The following is a 20744-nucleotide window of genomic DNA, read 5'->3' on the forward strand; positions in this document are numbered from 1 at the left end:
ACCATAACAAGTAGTTCTCAAGTTATTTATCGCACCGTGCTCAAAAATATCGTTCTGAGAAAACAGTAATTTAAAAAAATTAACATCGAAAAAAATAAGTTTAAACATAAAAAAAGCTCTGATTTTATCTCAAAAGATTTCTAATCACTTTTCAATGTATTAGCTAATAACAATGTTTAAAAACTAAGTTTATAATGATTTTTTATTTAATTTTTTAAGTACCATAAACAGATTACTATCCTTGTTAAGAAAAATATAAAAATTTCGAACTAAAAAAAAGGTTTTTTATAAAAAAGTAAAAATTATGATAACCAAATTTAAATTTTTAAAACAAATCGTTACATCGATTGAAAAATAGTAAGATCACTAAAAACATCCATAGCCATAAGCTATTCCTTCACTTTCTTCATCTTGATCACTATAACCTTTTCGTTTTGCCCTTATTTGTTTCCGACGTTGCTTTACCTCATAAGTCAATTTTGATTCATAGTCATACCTCATAAGTCAATTTTGTCATACCTCATAGTCATACCTCATAAGTCAATTTACCTCATAAGTCAATTTTGAAATCTAATACAGCTTTTGCCAGGATTTATACCAAGCTCTAAATAAACACATAACATACCAGCTAATCCTTCATTGAAACTAATAACAGCTGATGCGGCACCTATCTCGAAAGCAGTTTACCCCACATAAACATCTTTTGGACACCTTTTATAAATTATTGCATTCAAAGCTTCATTATTATTTTGAGTTTTTCCATGAAGGCACTTTTTTAACAAGCTTTCATTTAATAAATTTATAAATACGGGTTTAATTATGTCTCTGACAATAGGCACTTCAGGTTTTTCTTTATAAACATTTGTTTTATTAATTTTATCTGCTTGGTATTTGCACCAAGTATTATTAGTTTGAGGACACATAGCATGTCTTACATCAGAAGATGATGCCTCAGAGCAATGAAATAATACAGCGTCTATAGCTTTTTTTAGTTCATAAACAGATTTCCCACAATATTGCGGAATCGCAATTCCAAAATAATTTTGTAACTTGTTAATTTTTTTGTCCGTAAGACGACCAACACTAATAAAACAGACCGACCCTAACTTTTTACCATCACTTTATAAGCTTTTATTAGTTGCTTTTAATTTTCTTAGCCTTGCTCCAACTCTTTTTTCAATTAAAACATAGTTAAACTCGTTTATTACATTGAGGTTATATAATAGGTTCATTACTGCCAATAACATTGCTAGTTGATTTTGTAAAGTTAGGTAAAATGCTCAAGTTATTCTGTCAATTAATGACAATGCTTTGCTTGCAGAAGTATTTTCATTTGGGGGGAAAATTGCCAAACTTGATTTATTTGAAATGCTTTTTCTTTTTTAAAAAGCTCTGGAGACGCCAATTTTTCTTCTTCTTAAAGCTTCAGTTTTCATTTTTTGATTGATTAGAAATAATAAATTTATTTTAATCTACACTGAATAATTTAAAAACAATAATAAACAATTATACTCTAGTTACATTAAACATCAGTAACTGAAATATATAACATGTACTTTTATTGTGCAAGTCACCTAACAATCATAACAAGAAATTAGGTGATAACAGCTTATATAAGTGATGGTTTTAATGTTTTCACGGCAAAAAAAGTAGCCAAATATCACTAAGTAATTTCTCATTACTTACAAAAAATCAAAAAAAGTTTTTGACCATACTACCAACTTAAATAATTCTTTCTCTCTTTACTCTTTTCTTCTTTAGCCATTGGTTTGTATATACAGTGGTGGAAAAAATAATTAATAAATCTAAACATTTAAAAAATTGCTTTTTATTCACAGCAAATGATGTTAACCGATGTTAGTTAACATCGTTTATTAAAAGAATCAAATAAATTCAATGTTTATAAAACAAATATTTAACAAAAATAATTAAAACCAATTAAGAACAAAAACAAACTATTCTTTTTTTCTGAAAAAGGTTTATCAATCATTTATACAATATTTACATAAATTGCCTAATATTTTGATACCAGATGACAAGAAAAATCCCACACCATAATGCTTCCACCACCAAATTAAACTGTTTTTTTAGTTTAATGTGGGTCAAACTCTTTATTTAGTGGTCTGCAGACAAACTACTTACCATCTGATTCAAAAATATTAAATTTAGATTTATCTGTCCATAAAACTGTGCCCCATTTCTTATTTGTCCATGCAGAATATTTATGACAATGTGACTTTCTATTCATAATATTCTACGTTAAAACTGTTTCATGAATTAATTTACTAATATACATACTAATACCACCATATCATATTTTTAAATATTTAAAATACTTATAGATTAAAAGTAAAAAGCAATACCTTCAACTTCAGAAATTTTTTTACTCTAATTGTAATTAATTAACTGAAATGATATTATTATAATATATTAGTAAACTGTAAATAATTAACTGAACATACATAGAAAACTTATTAAACATACTATGTTTTAAAGTAAAATATTATTGAGTAGCGTAGAAAGATCATCAGTTTTAGGGGGATTGACTAAAACAGCCAGGGTTAGAGATTGAAGGGGAAGGGTGAGAAAAGTGACCCTCCTCTTAAATTAATATGGGGTAGGAGGCTATTACCCCTCCTCTTCCTACGAGGTATTATTAATAACCAGAGTTAAACACATATTTGAAAAGTATTAAAGCTGAAAATTAAAGAAAAAAAAAAGATTAATCATTACCGTATTTATTATTTTTCCAGTAAATATCCGGCAACTTTAAACAAAATTGTTGGTAACATGCGAAAAATTGGAAAAAACTTCATAATTTTTTTAAAAATATAGATTTTAACCATAAAGTTTCTAAAAACATAAAAATTAATATCAGTTAACATCAATTACTGTGAATAAAACGCATTTTTCTAAATGTTTAGTGTATTTATTATTTTTTCCACCACTGTATATTTGGACAACATTTAACACGAGGAAAATCACGGAAAGAGCTTTTTTTTTTTTTCCATGCTTTATATAAGGTTACTTTCTATATATATATGTTTGTGTGCCACAAAATTTGAAATCAATTTTTGAAAGCTTTTTTCTCAACCAATTTTGCTCAAATTTTGCACACTTAATCATTTTCGATGACAATACAAGGAAATGGAAAAATTTGACCAAAAAAAGTTAAATAAGTTAACAAAAATTTAATTTGTATTTCCCCATAAGAACACTAAACTAATAAAAAAAAAATTTAAAAACGTAACAGTAATTTTTCCTTCTACAAAAGATAACAAAAAAAGAATTTCTAGGCCCAATAGAATTCTGCTTGCATAAAGCATGGGTTTGAAAAAAGAATTTTTTTTTGATTTACTAGTTTTTCTTTGCGCGATGGTTATCGAAGCGAACAGACGTGTTTTTTTCTACAGCGCGTTTAAATTATTATAAAACTATGGAAATTTCAATTAAAAACATAGAAAAAATAATTACCAACAAGTTAGAAGAACAAAAAAAATCTATTCTGAAAGAAACAGAGAAGTTTTTGAAAAAACAAGAAAAAAGTTTTGCATCGCTTATGAGTGCAAATTTGAAAATATTAACAGAGTGGAAAAACTAGTTTATGTAAACAACAAGTCTAATGTGACGAATATTCAAAAAGATATAAGTGATCTTAAAGCAACTCTAAACTTTCAAGAAACAAACATAATGGAAAAGATTGTACAAATTAAAAAGTGTTATGATAAGGATTTAAATATTTTACACAAAAAAACAATCGATTAAGAAAAAAGATGATGTCGAAACAATCTACGAGTAGATGGAGTTTAAGAAAAGCCTAACGAAACATGGAGTGACTGAAAATACAGTAAAAGATATTTTCAAAAAACAACTAAAAATTGACAGCGAAGTGGTTGTCGAAAAAGCGCATCGATTGGGCAAATCAAGAGATAGTAAACTACCAAGAAAAATAGTTTTGAAGCTATTAAATTACCAAGACAAAAACAAAATTCTAAACGTCGTGAAAAACTTGCGTGGAACTGGTGTATTTATTAATGAAGATTTTGCGAAGGAAACTATTGAGAGCCGTAAAAAGTTATGGGAGGAAGTAAAAAGACGACGCAGTGAAGACAAGCATGCTGTTATAAAATATGATTTTTTGCAGGGAATTTAGAAACCCAAATATTACGTTTTAAAAAGAAATTTTTCTAAAAATAAATGCCCCTTAAAAAAAAAAAGGAAAAGAAAAAAGCATGGCTGGGACTAGTGACTTTGAATCCATAAGTTTCAACTTTTCTGAAATAAATAATAATGAAGATATAAACGCGATATAAATTTTTTCCACGACACGCTTACGGATTGTTTATATCAATATCCAAGCGAATTATAAAGGTTTCTTTTTTAAAATGTTTGCGATAAAGATTTAAATAAAATTAGAATTCTCCACGTAAACATTCGAAGCCTTAATGATAATTTTGAAAAACTTCTCCATTTGTAAGAGGAAACAAAAAATTGTTTTAATATAATTTGTTTGACTGAAACTTGGATTTCGAATAATTTAAATAATACTTCAAACTTTTATATTTTTCATTTTAAACTAATTTCTCTCCAAAGGCAAGTAAATATACGCGGCGGAGGAGTTCTTATATATGTAAATGAAAACATTGTTTATTATGTTAGGAATGATTTAAATGTATCCGATGGTGATAAAAGAAATTTTAACTATTAAAATTATAAACAATAAGTCAAAAAACTTATTATTAAGCTGTTGTTATCGACTACCTGACGGCGTGAGTGAGAATTTGAGCATTTTTATTGAACAAAGTGTTTTTAAAAAAGGTATTAAAGAAAAAAAAAAGGTTTTCATTATTGAGGACCTAAATATGAATTGTTTTCTTTACAGTGAAGATAATAAAATTAAAACTTTTACGATTCTTTTTTCGAAACTGGAGCAATCCCCTTGATTAATCGTCCAACAAGAGTAATGAAAAACTCAGCGTCTTCGATTGATAATATCATTACAGCACATATATCCGACAATGATATTCAAACAGGTATCCTAAAATCGGATATATCTGATCATTTTCCAATATTTTTGTTGCTTAAATCAAACTCTGAAAATATAACCAAATCAAATAAAATTAATATACGCACTTTTAACGAAACCAATATAAAACAATTTAAAAACCAATTATCACTCCTACACTGGAAGCATATTAACATCAATGATAATGAAGACAAAGTTTAGGATAATTTTTTTGAAACATTTTATTCCATGTATGACGCTATTTTCCTATCATTGTAAAAACATTAAATCCAAAAAATATAAATAACCCATGGGTGACCAGGGGATTTAAAAAATCACTAAAAAAAAAAAAGCTTTATATAAAATATCTTACAACAATATCATTGCAAATGAAAATATATACAAAGAATACAAATACCTATTTGGAAAAGTTCGTAAAAACTTGAAAAAAAATTTAATAATAAATACATTTTGCAAATAATGAATGAATTTAGTGGTAGACAAAAAAAAGTCAGGTTCCTTCCCCCAAACGATCATAGTTGATAACAAACATATATGCGAATCAAGAGTTATAACTCATGAATTTAGTAAACTCTTTGTTGACATCGGTCCCAAACTATTCCTTATACAAATGCTACATTTAGAGATTTTTAGTAAAAGTAGATAATTACACTAGTTCCGACGAATTATCTTCTGAAATATCTTTTCAAGTGTTTGAAAAAGCTTTCAAAATTCTTAAAAAAATAAATTAACCGGAGCAGATGATAGAAACGGTAATATGTAGAATGTTTTGAATACTTAAAAGGTATCCTATTTAAGGTCTACGGAGCATCTATACGCCAAAGAATTTTTTCCTGAACAACTAAAAATTGCTAAAGTTACTCCATTTTTACTCCAAGCAAATAACAGTAATTATCGTCCTGGATCGATCCTCTCCACATTTTCAAAAATACTAGAACGTATTATGTACAATAGATTATACAATTACCTTCATTTCAATTTGGCTTAAAAAGAAATAATTCCACAGAACATGCAGTTATTCTGTACGTAAAATCTCTAGTTCTTTTGAAAAGTCTAAATATACATTAGGTGTTTTCATCGACCTTTCGAAAGCATTCAATACTGTTGATCATGAAATTTTATAACAAAAGCTGAAATATTTTAAAATATATAAAGTTATAAAATGGTTCAAAAGTTATCTATCCAACCGTAAACAATTTGTTTTCAGCAATAATGATCATCCAAATAAATTTCTAAATATTTCATGAAGCGTTCCACAAGGTTCCGTTTTGGGACCATAATTGTTCTTGATTTATACAAACGATCTAAATAAAGCCTCAAATTTAATGAGTATCATGTTTGCTTATGACACTTACTTATTTTTTTCCGATAATGACATTTACAAACACTTCTATACTATGAATGATGAACTTAAAAGTATACCCAAATGATTTAAATGCAACAAACTAACTCTTAACATTAAAAAAACAAAATGGGTTCTTTTCCACCCAGTCTCTAAAAAAGCTTATTTACCCCAAAGTTTGCCTAAAATTTTTATTGATGATGTTAAAAAAAAGACATAATGTAACGCATATCGACAATATTTGTACAAAAACTTCTAAAAATATTGAATTTTATATAAAACCAGAACATATTTATGTAAAAAAAAGTCTAACTCAACTTTACTACTCATTAATTCATAGTCATTTAAATTAAGTTAAAATGCCGTTATCACTGTCAAAAACATGCGATCCGTTTAAGAAATGTTTTAAATTGAGTAGCCGTGGCGTAGCGGTAGCGCACTAGCCTTAGAAACAAAGGATCCGTGGCTCAAACCCCACCTCTGGACAAGTTTTGCGACATCGGTTAGGAAGGAGGTACGAACTTCCAATTAAATGCTCATCCACGGTGCTCTGTGATAAGACCGTAAGGACTTCTTGGGGCACCTTAAAAAATAAAAGAAATTAAAAAAAAAATTTTGCGGATTGATATACTCATTCCATACCACTATTTATTGAAATGAAAGTTCTCAATATTTATTAGCTTAATGTTTGTAATGTTTTGTACTTTATGTATATGTGAAAAAATAACATTCAAACAAAAGAGGTCTTTACTCGTCTTCAAAGATCTCTTTTGTTTTATACCAATAAGTAGAAATACACTTAGAAACAATAATTTTATATACGAGCCCTTTGGTCGAACTAAGTTTAATCAGTTTTGTATTGCATATCGTGCACCCTATCTTTGGAATGAAATTGTTTTGTCCAATTTCGACATGTATTTTACTTTTCCCATTATCAAATATAAACTGAAAAATTTAATTATCTTAATGGATGATGTAGTCAGGTTTTTTTAATTGTAATTATATATTTTCTTTAGAACTTTTATTGTTAATTACGTTTTAATTTGTTGATTATGTTTTGATGTAGTATATATACACGCTTGTAAAAAGTTCTGATGATAAGATCAGTATAATCTTCTTTTATAAACCTTGTTTGTGTTTGTGTAATTTATTTACTACAACAACAAATGTAAATTTAAAAAAAAAAATTACCAGTCAGCTTTAAACTGTGAAGGTGCAATGATAGGGGGATTCTGATGAAGAAGAATAATAAGATAGTAGTTTTGGAGAGATCATACCGTGATCAGAAGCACCTAAGGGTGAATGTGCAAAAACTAAACACTGACTAAAATCAGAAACAAGACATAAGTTGAGTAGAAAAGGTAAATGATTACGATTGGAGTCTTTACAAATCAAACATTACCTCTAAAATCATAAGATAAGACAGCTGAACACAAATTAGTTTCACAAAGAGCAAATAGGTCTGGTGAACTTTGCAGTGATAAGACATAAAATAAAGAAAATTTACTTCAAAGATAATAAATTTAGAGAAACTGGTGATGACGATGATTTTTTGTGTTTAATAGTTTTTGATACTTTATTGATTTTATAAATTGGTTAAAGAGCTTGACTGAAAGCACAGATAGTAATCTGTACACTATCTAATAGCCCAATCAATTGCCTGATTATTATTAACAAACCCCAAGCTGTGACAAAAGGCTCCAAAGGAGGCCTAAACAATGCACATCAAAACTACGAACAGGAACACCATCCAAGCACAACATAGCACTGTTAGTTCTCTGATATTTTGCAGCTGTTGATGGAATCAGCCTCTCTGAGAGCTACCACAGAATTCGAAAAATCTGGCAACTAGTCGGCCTTAAAACCATAAAACTGAGTTTTAGAGCTGTACCATCATTAAGAGATAATATAATGAGTTACCTAGTTAGAAAAACAGACACAAACAAAACACTTGCATTAAGTAAAGAAGATCCCGCATTCAACATCCAAAATACATCTACGTTAGCCTAATAGATGAAGAAGGGGTGCGAAGCTGGTCATCAGATAGAATCTGTTTACTCCTAAGCCTTTACCTTGGAGACTTTCTACAAGACAGTAGCCGGATGCAATTAACGTCTGCCCAATAAGAATATTTTTATTGAGACATCATCTCTTGCTTTTACTTACTCATGAGCCTCAAGACAAGTGTATGTTAAGTTAGAGTTGACATCTCCTAGTCTAAAAAAAACGCCTTTGTCTAGAAAAAGCCTACTCCACAAGACCGCAGGGCTTGAAAAAGGTTGTACTGGGTTACATGTTACCAGTAGTAGGATAATCTGATCAGACAAAATGTATATATATATACAGGGGTGGATCCGGGATTTTCTGTTGTTTGAGATAACTAACATCCAGACATGGATAAAACTCCAAGTATTTAAAAGTTTATACTTATGTCAAATAAGTGTGCTTGGAAAAAATTTGTGATGATTAGAGCCTGGGAACAAAAAGTCTTAAAATTTAAGCCACAAATGCTCATAACGTGAGAGTAGCAAGTTTATAAGATATTTCTTTAATTTTCTTAACTTAATTTATATTTATTGACAAATTTTGAATTTCATCAACTAATCTCTTATTGTTCAAAAAATATAACTATTTAAAGTTCAAACCTCCCTCGAATTAAGGGGGTTAGAAATTTTATAATGTCATAATTTTTGAGCGTAAGAAGATAGTTTTATGAAATTTCAAATTTGTCCATGAATATAATTTAAGTTTAGAAAAGTAAAAAAAAACGTTTCATCAACTTGTTGCTCTCACGTTGGGGGCAGTTCCAATCATTGCAATTTTTTGCCAAGCATTTGACATAAGTATAAACATATAAATATTTGGAGTTCACTCCATGTCTGGAATGCTGGATCCTACCATGATATATATATATATATATATATATATATATATATATATATATATATATATATATATATATATATATATATATATATATATTACTATTATTATTATTATTATTATTGTTATTATTATTAGTATTATTATTATTATTATTATTATTATTATTATTATTATTATTATTATTGTTATTATTATAGGACGACGGAGTGTACTCCACTTTATATTTTTTTACGGTTTTTTTTTTGTTTCTTTTTTTATACTATATGGCTGATGATTGCCTGGGGGGGGGAGGGGGTTAAGTAGGGTGACTGTCACCCTTCTTTTTTAAAATTCTTATTTCTGTTAGCTATAAAAACATAATAATTTGCAAAAAGTATCAATTAAATTTTATTGCATAGCAACATTAATGCGTGATAGATTTAAAGTTGTTTTTTTCCAGAGCTGGAAAAAACCCATTTTTTGGGTTTTATCTTTAAATGCTAGATATCATTCTCAAAATGAAAAAATCAATTATTGTATACTGTATGACAATCATAATATGGAGATTTTCAGAAAATTCAATGAATATCATAACGAAATTGTTTAAGATATTAAGATTTTAGTAAAAAATGACATGTCATAATAATAGTTTTCAAAACTTAAATTGTAAAATGGTCATATAGCCTTATGACAGTAAAACTTAAAACCGTTGAACATAACTGTTGAACATAGCTGTTGAACTTATCTTAACTTGTTAAGTGTTAATTAAACGACTTAAATACTTAAACAGTTAAAACTTAATTAAAATCTAATTGTTAAACTTGAAATGATCACTGCTATTCAAATTCAAATCTTTTCAATTGTTACCTACATTACTATCAATATCAGATGTAAAACTTGTTAGATTGTTCATTGTCACTGGACTCAGTGTTCATTCAAAAAACTTCAAAAACAAAAATAACAAAAAACCCAGAAGTTCTATTTCATTGTGTCTTTTTAAAAAACCCAAAAAACACATTTTGTCCAGCCCTGTTTTTTTCTAACGTTTTTTCCCAACGTTTTCTAGCTGGTCTAAGAAAAAAAAATGAATATAGCGCAGCTATAAAAGGAAAAAATTGCAGTAAACAACATTTACTTTTGTCTTATTGCACAAAAATTAAGTACTTTTTTCAAGCGTTTTGTTTTTACTGTATTTTTTAGCATTTATATTTACTTATATGTATTTTTTTACTCCTTAAAATTATATAGTTTAATATGAATCAAAAAAGAAAAGGTGAGGCTGAGAAAGAACGTATTGAAAAACTAAAAAAGTTGAAATCTTCTGCAAAAGAATGTGTGAAACTGACATCTTATTTTTTTTAAAAAGACAGTCAGATGCAAAATGAAAACATAAACAGGTCTCACGTTTTCATTCAAAAAAAGATGTAGAAGAATCATCGTCTACACCTTGTATTGCAACCAGTAATCATCAACAAAACGACATTAAAATAGTTTAAGAACGCTCAAAAATGATGTCAGGTGTTAAGTATGCTCATTTTTTAGACATTGGAAATGTTTTTACGTCTATTATGAACATAAAGACTATTGAGCATAATATAATAAAGATGTCGCCTGAAATCAAAATTCAATACATCACAAATTATATGATACCAACAGACTTTCCAAAAAAATTTCGATCAAATGGATGGGCAAATGTTAACTGGGCATGCTATTCTGTTGTACAGCAAGGTTTGTTTTGCGGCCTTGGTGCTTTGTTTTTAAAAGAAAGAGATGATAAGGAATCTTTTGTAAACAAGCCCTTTAATAATTGGAATAATTTTAAAGGAAAACTAGATTATCAAAAAACAGAGCTTATCACAAACGTTGTTTGGAAGAGTATAATACTATTCAATCAACACTTGAAAATGTTTCTTTTAGAGTTGACAGTCAACTAAGTCAAGAACTTGCTCAACGAATTAAACACAATACACAAATTTTGAAATCTATAAAGAAAACTATTATTTATTGTGGAAAACAATGAATACCTCTGCGTGGTACGCTTGTGGATAAACTTGGGAGTGTTGGTAACTTTCGTTCATTGCTTAATTTAATGGGAGATTCTAACAGTGAATCGCAACAGTCCAAAAATGAAAAATGCTTGTTATATTTCAGCAAAGGTTCATTCGTACACAAGAGCAACACAAGAACAGGAACGACTTTCTGAGTTGGTTTTAATGCACATCCACTATGACAATAACTTTGATAAAGATGTGGCCGTTGAAATAATTTGCATAACTACATCCGAGAAGATTGAAATTTGTCTCCTTTCTTTTAAACAATTAACAATTGTTGTAAATAGTTGAATACATATCATTGAGACTAAATGTTTGTTGTTTATTTATTATTCATCACTTACATTTTATTAAAATATGCATCAAAGTTTGTGTTTAGTTATAATATTTTTTAAAAAATGACCTTTTATCGTTGTTTAAAAACAGTGCACTATCTTCACTGTTTTACTGCGGCAGACTTCAGTGGGCCGCAGTAAAAAATTTGTCACCCTCCTAAAAATAATTTTAGTTACGGGCCTGTATATATATGTTTATACATAAATACATACATACATATATATATATATATATATATATATATATATATATATATATATATATATATATATATATATATATATATAAATATATATATAGTATCGGACAAAACGAGTGCAACCAAATAATGCTAATTTAGTTTCTTTATATAAAAGTGCTGCATTTTTTCAATTTAGAGAAATAACTATGTAACTGTTTAGAGACAAAGTTCTTCAAGTTTTATTCATCACAAAGTTCATTATTTGTACACGAAAATTAATAAATTAATCAAAAGTATCAAAAAAAGCTGATTTCCTTCTGGACAAAACAAGTGCAACTCGACAAAATGTTGACCAAGCTGTATTTCGCTATCAATAATTCGTGGCGAATCCTTTGTTGTCGATCACAACCTTGCATCTTCGAGGCATAGATTCGATCAGGTGATCAATGAAACTTTGTGGAATCGCTGCCCTTGTCTTTTGGATTTGTTCAAACAGTTGATCCTTATTACGAACACCTTCACGATTAATTCTGCGGTTGACGATCTCCTACAGGTTCTCGATAGGGTTGAGATCCGGAGATTGAGGCATTCCATCACCTATAGGTGGTTGCCTTGAAACCACTGCTTGACTACTTTTGCAGTGTGTTTTGGATCGTTGTCTTGCTGAAAAACCCATTTTATTGGCATATTCCATTCAGCATGACGTAACATAACATCTTTCACGATATTTTTATTCATGAAACGGTCGATTATTCCATCATTTCGATGTATTGGACCTAGACCGTTAGCATAAAAACACCCCCAGACCATTACATTGCCTCCACCATGCTTCACGGTCTTATGGCAGTAACGTAAATCGAGGCGTTTTCCGGCCGGTCGACGTACACGGCAAATGCCATCGCTCCCAATGATGTTGAACTTCGATTCATCACTGAACAGGACAGTTCAGTGGAAAAAAAGGATATTAAAAATATTAGGCTCATATATGTTAAAAGCTTTCATTTCAAATAATAGAGCCTAAGCATGAGTATAACGGTCTTTTAAATATTTTTATTTATTTATTTTTTTATTTTATTTGCCGTATAATTTTATTTACACTAAGATTTAAAATATTAAACGGGCAGGACTTCAAGAAGATCGTAATGACCTTATCACGAAGTCCTTAACAAAACTCTATTTTCTTCTACAATAAAAACATCTATATACTATATAAAAATAAATATATACCGAGAATATATAATCACTAAATATATCATAAATGTAATACTCTACATACTTCAGAAATGAAACTCAAAATAAAACATAACAAATCAATATAGAGTATAGTAACTGAAAATATTTTTTAAAAAATCAAAAAAAATCAAGAATATTTTTTGTTGAAAAAATGATTTTTTTAATAGATTGTTTAAAAAAGGAATAGATCAATTTAGATGAAAAAACAAAATTAGGTCGTACTATTTCATTCCAGAGAAAAGGTCCACGATAAGATGTACAAAATTGAGCTTGTTTGTTATTGCAAAAAGGTTTTTCTAAAATGCTATTATTATGTAGGTTATATTTGTTTTGGGATTTAACTTTGTAAAGATTTACAAAAACATCGGGTGACAAGTTCTTTATATTTGTACATAAAACACAAAACATTAAATACATTTAGTTGATAAATATTTAAGGCGTCCATTTCTTTAAAAAGCGGTTCAGAGATTAAAAAACGATTTTTTAAATTTATTATGCGAGCTGCGTGTATCTGATGCAGATAAAGTAATTTAAGTTTAGTTCTATGTGTACTTCGCCATATAATATTTGCATAATTGATATGACAGTGAATAAAAGAGTAATATAATTGTGTTAATTATTTTTTGTTTAAAATACCTCTACACCTTTTCAAGATGTAATTGAGAACTTGAAAGTTGTAATTAAGAAACGTAAGATGTAATTGAGTAGATGAAAGTTGTAATTAAGAAACGTAAGGTGTAATTTAGAAGATGAAAGTTGTAATTGAAAAACTTAAGATGTAATTTAGAACTTGAAAGTTGTAAATAAGAAATCGCAAGATGTAATTGAGAAGATAAAAGTTGTAATTGAGAAAAGTATAAAGAATACAAAGTTCTTTGAATTTTGAATTTTGTAGTCCTAATATACTTTGTAATTTAAGGCTGAAAATAATAATATAATATCAATAAAATATAAAAAGTCATGAAAAAGACCTTTGAGGTTTAGGCGGTAACTGAAAAAATCCTATCAGGTGTCAATTAAAACTTTCTTTTACTTTTGTTTATGAAAAATTTAATTGAGATTTCCGATGAATAATAAATAAAACACAAATAATTTATTTACATAAAAATTTAAAATTTAAATTTAAACAATGTCATTAAAAATCATTGCAATATTCACCATTAATGTATTTTTTGCCGCAGTAACAATTCTTTCTAAATACTGCATTTGTTGTTCCATAATTCCAGCACCGAATACAGGTGGAATGCGAATAACATTTTTAACGTTTATTTTTATTTTGGATCAGATAGCTTCCACTGGGTTTGACATTGGACTGTAGGGTCTTAGTCGTAACAAGTGAGCCGATGAATTTTCAAACACAATTTTCAAACGAGCGTGACATGGAGCATTGCCTGTTACGACGACTAAATCCTCTAAACGATTCCCGGATGTAGTCCACTGGTTAAACAAAGCCAACATTCACTCGTTACAAGATCTGCTTTAAATGATCTTCTGCGAGTTTCCATCATGACAACATTTTTTTTTAAATAGCTCCAATCAAATGTATGTTTGCTTCTTTTGAAGAAGGTATTTTCGTTATTGCTCTTTTCCCGCTGCTTGTCACGTCCTTGCGTTTTTCTACAAAAAAGATTAAAATTTGTTTCATCCTACTAAACTATCTGATGACCATTTTTGATGTGTTCGTTAATGTTCCTAACATATTCAGCTCTTTTTTGTATGTTTTCATTACTATTCATTGTAGTAGGCTACTTGTGCACTTCTTTAAATGAAAATAGTCTGCCTTTGAGATAATTGGCAATTGTGGTTGTTCTCATGCTAATATTAAATTGCCTTAATATCCTTGATTTAACGGCCACCAATATCAACTGAATGTTAATTTCAATCCATGTTAGTGTTTCTTTGATTTAATCATCGGTTAATTTTTTTGGTTTAAAACCACCTCTTCAAATAAAATTTAAATTTCCGTTGTGGATCCAATTGTATGCTGTCTTATTTTTGACACCTAAAGTTTGCGCCAGAGTCACCCAATCGTCGTTTTGCTCAGCACATTCAACTACTCTTTTTCTATCATTTGATGAAGATAAAACATAATGTTTTCTTTCAATTTGTTCAGTAGTATGTTTTTCATGTCTACAAATTGGACAAGGTGGTTTTGGTTATTCTAGAAGTGGTTCTAAAAAAATTTGGTGAAATAAATGCTTGCACGGATTCAATTTAATAATAGACTATGAATAGAAACATAGTGTATTAAAAAATAACATAACGATCTTTCAATTCCATTACTGTATTACTGTATTGCTAGTGCATGCAAATGCTAAATTTTATATTATTAACATATTAAAATGCATGTCCAAGAAGATCATTTAAGCTTACATTAAATTCGCAATTACAAATAATGTATTCTCATTTACATATTACAATTTCTTAATTACAACTTTTGTTTTCAAATTACATATTGCGATTTCTTATTTCCATGTTGGGTTTCTCAATTACATTTTAAAATTTCTTAATTACATGTTGTGTTTCTTAATTACATATTGCGTCTTCTAAATTACATGTTGTATTTCTCAATTATATCTTACTTTTCTTAATTACAACTTTCAAGTTCTCAATTACATCTTGAAAAGGTGTAGATTTGTATAAAATTCCAATGTTTTTTTGCAATGCTTTTTGCAACTTTATTAGAAATATTATTGATGTGTGGTTCCAAGACAGATTTTCTTCAATAAAAACTGCTAAAAATTTTGTCACTTTTTCTCTTTTTATATATAAGACGTGCTACATGCTTCTGCTGACAATAAAGAGGTTTAAGTTTATTTTTATTTGTACTACCAAAAGCAATGTTTGCATAGTGATATAATTGTACTATAGTATGTTTATTTAAAACATTTCTTGATTTGTACAATATTCCTATATTTTTTGAAATTTTACTTGATAAGTTTTTAATGTGATTTTTCCATGTAAGATTTTCATCTATACAAACACCTAGAAAGTTGGCTGTTGTTACTTTTATAATTTGTATATTGTCAATAACAAGTTGAAAAGTATTTAGTTTTATCAATATTAAGAGATAATTTGTTTGTCTTTAACCAGTCAGATATTTTGAACTTACTTTGCAATTGCTGAATGCAAAACAAATAAATGTACAGTGGCGCAAACCTGGGGCTTTTCATCATGCTAGAATGTTTGCTTTTGCTGAATTGGCAGAGTATGAAGAAAGTTATAGAGAGAAATCATCACGGTTTTGTAAACTACAATGCTATTTTACGTGAAAATGTGGTTTACATGTACAAACACAATTGATGCATCATTTAATGTCTTGGAATTCTACAAAAAAATGCTACTTTATAAAAAAATTGACAATGATGCTGCTGTTGCTGCCCTCGAAACATTTAATCGGCATCTTTGGTATTTAACAGAAAAAATGTCTCCTCTCTCACTATTTTCTGACAAAGTGTCTGATCGTGATAAAGCTAAAATTGCTAAAACAATTCTTAATGTTTAAATAAACTGGGAACATGATTTAGGCTTTCCAAAATTTCCTATTTTGAAACAGAGTACTCTTTTAACTGATTTAGTTGGATCAAAATCAAGCAACACTTCAAATTTTTTTCGATATTTAAATAAAGATGGTGGTTAGTCAGCCCAATCCCTAAAGATTTGGAAAGCTAACATAAATTTTTAACATTTATTTGAACATATTAAATCATTAAAATCTGTAAATAATACAGAACGAGCTGTCAAACTAATTTTAAGACTATGCAAAATCTATAGTCAAAGATGAAAAGCAGAAAGAATTTCTTTTAAGTGCAGTAGAAAACCACCGAACGATTCTTCTACAGATAAATAAACAAGCAATTCATAAACTTTTTAATAAATAAAAGCATTGTTTAAATTTTTGAAAATTTAAACAATGCTTTTATTTATATTACTAATACCTTTTAAATATCATTTTTTTTGTTGTCGTCATAATTTTAAAAAAATGTTTTTAATTTTGAATTAATTTTAAATATATAAATATATATATGTGTGTGTGTGTGTGTGTGTGTGTGTGTGTGTGTGTGTGTGTGTGTGTGTGTGTGTGTGTGTGTGTGTGTAAGTGTGTGTGTAAATTAGGAACAATAAGAAGTTACATTGGAGCAGAAACTCGTGAATTTATAGAATCATATATTTTAAATTTCCTTGCTGAAAAAATAAAAAAATTAATCAATTAGGCTTGTTTAACGAGGATGATTTAGTAATAGTGGCAAAGACATAAAATTTAAAAACTTTGGCTTCTAAATTAAATTAAACATTAATTTAATAAACGTTTTTTCTTTTGGAAATTTCTTCTTGTCTTGGAAAAATCTATTGAATAATTATTGTATATTGGTATAAATTTAAATAATTTCCTCCCCCACCCCTTCCCTTCCCACTCCCCCCTCTATAACCTTAAAACAAACTCCTATTTTAATTAACAATAGATTAAACCATAACTCTTCTACTGAAAATATTTTTAACTCTTCTAAAAGTAATGAAGATGCAGATTTAAAATTTCAAGCTAAAATTTGAATGAAATATGCAAAAAGCAAAATGGAAATGTTATTTGGTTCAACCCACCGTTCAGCAAAAATGTTTCAACAAATTTTGGAAAAGCGTTTTTAAAGTTAATGGGCAAACATTTCCCTCCCTTTGATAAATTGCACAAGAAATTTAACAGAAATACAGTTAAAGGTCAGATACAGCTGTACAAAAAATTTTAACAGAAATACAATTAAAAGCAAGATACAGCTGTACAAAAGGTATCGAAAGATTTATAATAGACCTCAATGTTATATTGATTAATAAAAATGAATTTCTTATAAAATAAAAATAAAAGTAATGAAAATTGTAATTGCAAACAAAATTTCATTGCCCTATTAGTGAAAAATTCTTATCATTAAATATCATTTATTAATGAGTTGTTTACTCAAAAAATAACCCTGATAAACAATATATTGGCTTAACCGAGTGCAAATGAAAAAAAAAAGTTCTAAATATATTTTGAGTGCATAGTCAAAATATCTTTAGAAGAGACTACCAGTTCATAATTAATTTACTAAAAATAAAATTTCATTTTTGAAAAAATAATGTAACTAATGTAACTTTCTGTTTAAAAAATAACTACAGTGATTTCATTTACATAGTCAATGAAATAAATACAGTGATTAAGAATTTAATTATAATTTCTAGCTTCCAATTATAAGTTTTTCCTATAACTTAAATTTTTTGATATTTAGACAGTCGAAGAAAAATTTAAAAAAGTGATTTTATTCATTATTGCTCTTTACTTAAAAAACACCGATCACTAACTTTGTGGAATGCACTTACATACACTAACATAATTTACATTTATATGCACATAATCTATATATATATACATATATATATATATATATATATATATATATATATATATATATATATATATATATATATATATATATATATATATATTTATATATATATATATATATATATTTATATATATATATATATACATATGTATATATGTATATATATATATGTGTATATATATATATATATATATATATATATATATATATATATATATATATATATATATATGTATATATATATATATATCTTAATCATGTTCACTCAACTCTGACTTGGAATTATAATATCAGCACATATACTCATAAAACTAAAACCCTGACCAAAAGACCGAATTAAAGACGAGGTAACATAAAAATCACTCCAAATCTTAATTTATTAAAATGGTCAAATTTTTACAAAGATCTGAACATTGAGAAAATGGACTCAAAGTTTTGCCATGTTTACTTAAATCTAATTAAATTACACATTCCTATGTTCAAAGAACGACCAAAGATCCAACCTAAATGGTTTACCAACAATTTGAGAAATTTAACTAAACTTAAATACAAGCTCTGGTTTAAAACGTTCAGCTAGACTGATAAGGCCAATGCTATTATCGAATTTAAACGAATCTTGAAAGAAGTTAAAAAACTCAATTATCAGTATTAGATAATTAAATTACCAGTAAGAAACTACGAAAAAGATCTCCTATCCAAATGCAAGTCTAATCCAAAACTTTTGTACTCGAACTTAAATGCTCAAAATAAAACACAATCTAAAATCGAATCAATAAAACTCCAATCTGGTGAAGTTACTTTTGATTAACAGCAAATTACAAAACGGCTAAACGAACACTTTTATTTTGTTTTCGATAAAAATTGAAATTATTCAATCAATATTCTCTCTCAATTTTGATAATTGATATGCAACTAAAAAAAAATCTCGACTCACGCAAGACTCCTGGTGGCAACAACATCCACTCTCAACCACTACAGGAGTGTCATTCCAGCTTCTCTGAAGCTCTTCTTATGATCTTTGTTCATATCCTTCAAAATAGTACTCTTCCCATCTCTTGGAAATCAGCCAACATCACTCTGATTTTAAAAAAAGGAGAAAAACAAATAGCTTCAAATTATCGACCAATCTCCCTCACATCTGTACCTTGCAAGATTATGGAACACATAATTAAAGCAGTAATGATGAAACACCATATCGATAACAATCTTCTTAATTTGGCACAGCACGGCTTTGTACCATAAAAATCATGCTCAACGAGTTTAATAGAATCAATTGACATTATCTCACAAGCGCTAAATAAAGGTAATGTAGCAGGTATTATATTCTTAGATTTTGGAAAAGCCTTTGATCTTATCCATCACGACTTTCTTCTACTTAAACTTAATGCGTATAGTTTTAAAGATCAGTTGCTTGCTTGGCTAAAATCTTTCTTGACAGGTCGTAGGCAGAGAGCTGTCATCGGTTCAAACTTGTCAGAATGGAAAGAGGTAAAAAGTAGCGTCCCTCAAGACTCTGTATTGGGTCCGCTGCTTTTTATTATATTTATTAATGACCTTCCCGATTCGATGACACACTATGTCAAATTCTTTGCAGGCAACAAACTAATCGGAACAGCAAACTAATAGGAACTATCAAAAGTTTGAACGATCAAATGACGCAACAAAAAGATTTGAACAAAACTATTGATTTGTCAAAAAAATGGAAAATGATTATACAATACTTAACAACAATGGCTCTCTTTATTCGCTAGAAAAAAATGTTTCTGAACAAGATCTTGGTGTGCAAATTACAAAAAATCTGAATAGGAGAATCACTCACTTGTTTCAATCAGAGCAAATTTTGTGCTTAGGTCTCTAAGGCGGTCATTTAAAACATGAAATAAAGAAAAAATTTTAATAGTTTATTGTTCCTTTGTCCGTCCTCATCTAGAGTATGCGTTCTCAGTTTGGAATCCTTACCACCAATTAGACATCAAACTAATTGAAAAGATCCAAAGACGAGCTACGAAGCTGGTTCCTGCACTAAAGAACATGACATACCAGAAGAGACTTACACAAATTGGTTTAACAACATTAAAAGAAAGGCGTAATGGTGTATGCAATTCAATATTTTAAAATGACAAATAACTTCAACATTATCAAACAATATTACCCAAACGCAATTGCATGCTCGATCGGTTTAGAAGGACCAGCGAGTGGATAAGGGGTTACCCTCATCGTATTTCTAAGCAAGTAACAAAGAACTGAGCTCAAAGAGAAAATTTCTTTTCAAATAGAATTGTGTCTATCTGGAATCAGCTAACGATAAAAGTCGTCAGCGCCTCGTCAGTTAACT

This window comes from Hydra vulgaris, chromosome 12, assembly GCF_038396675.1.
Source record: "Hydra vulgaris chromosome 12, alternate assembly HydraT2T_AEP".
NCBI lineage: Eukaryota > Metazoa > Cnidaria > Hydrozoa > Anthoathecata > Hydridae > Hydra > Hydra vulgaris.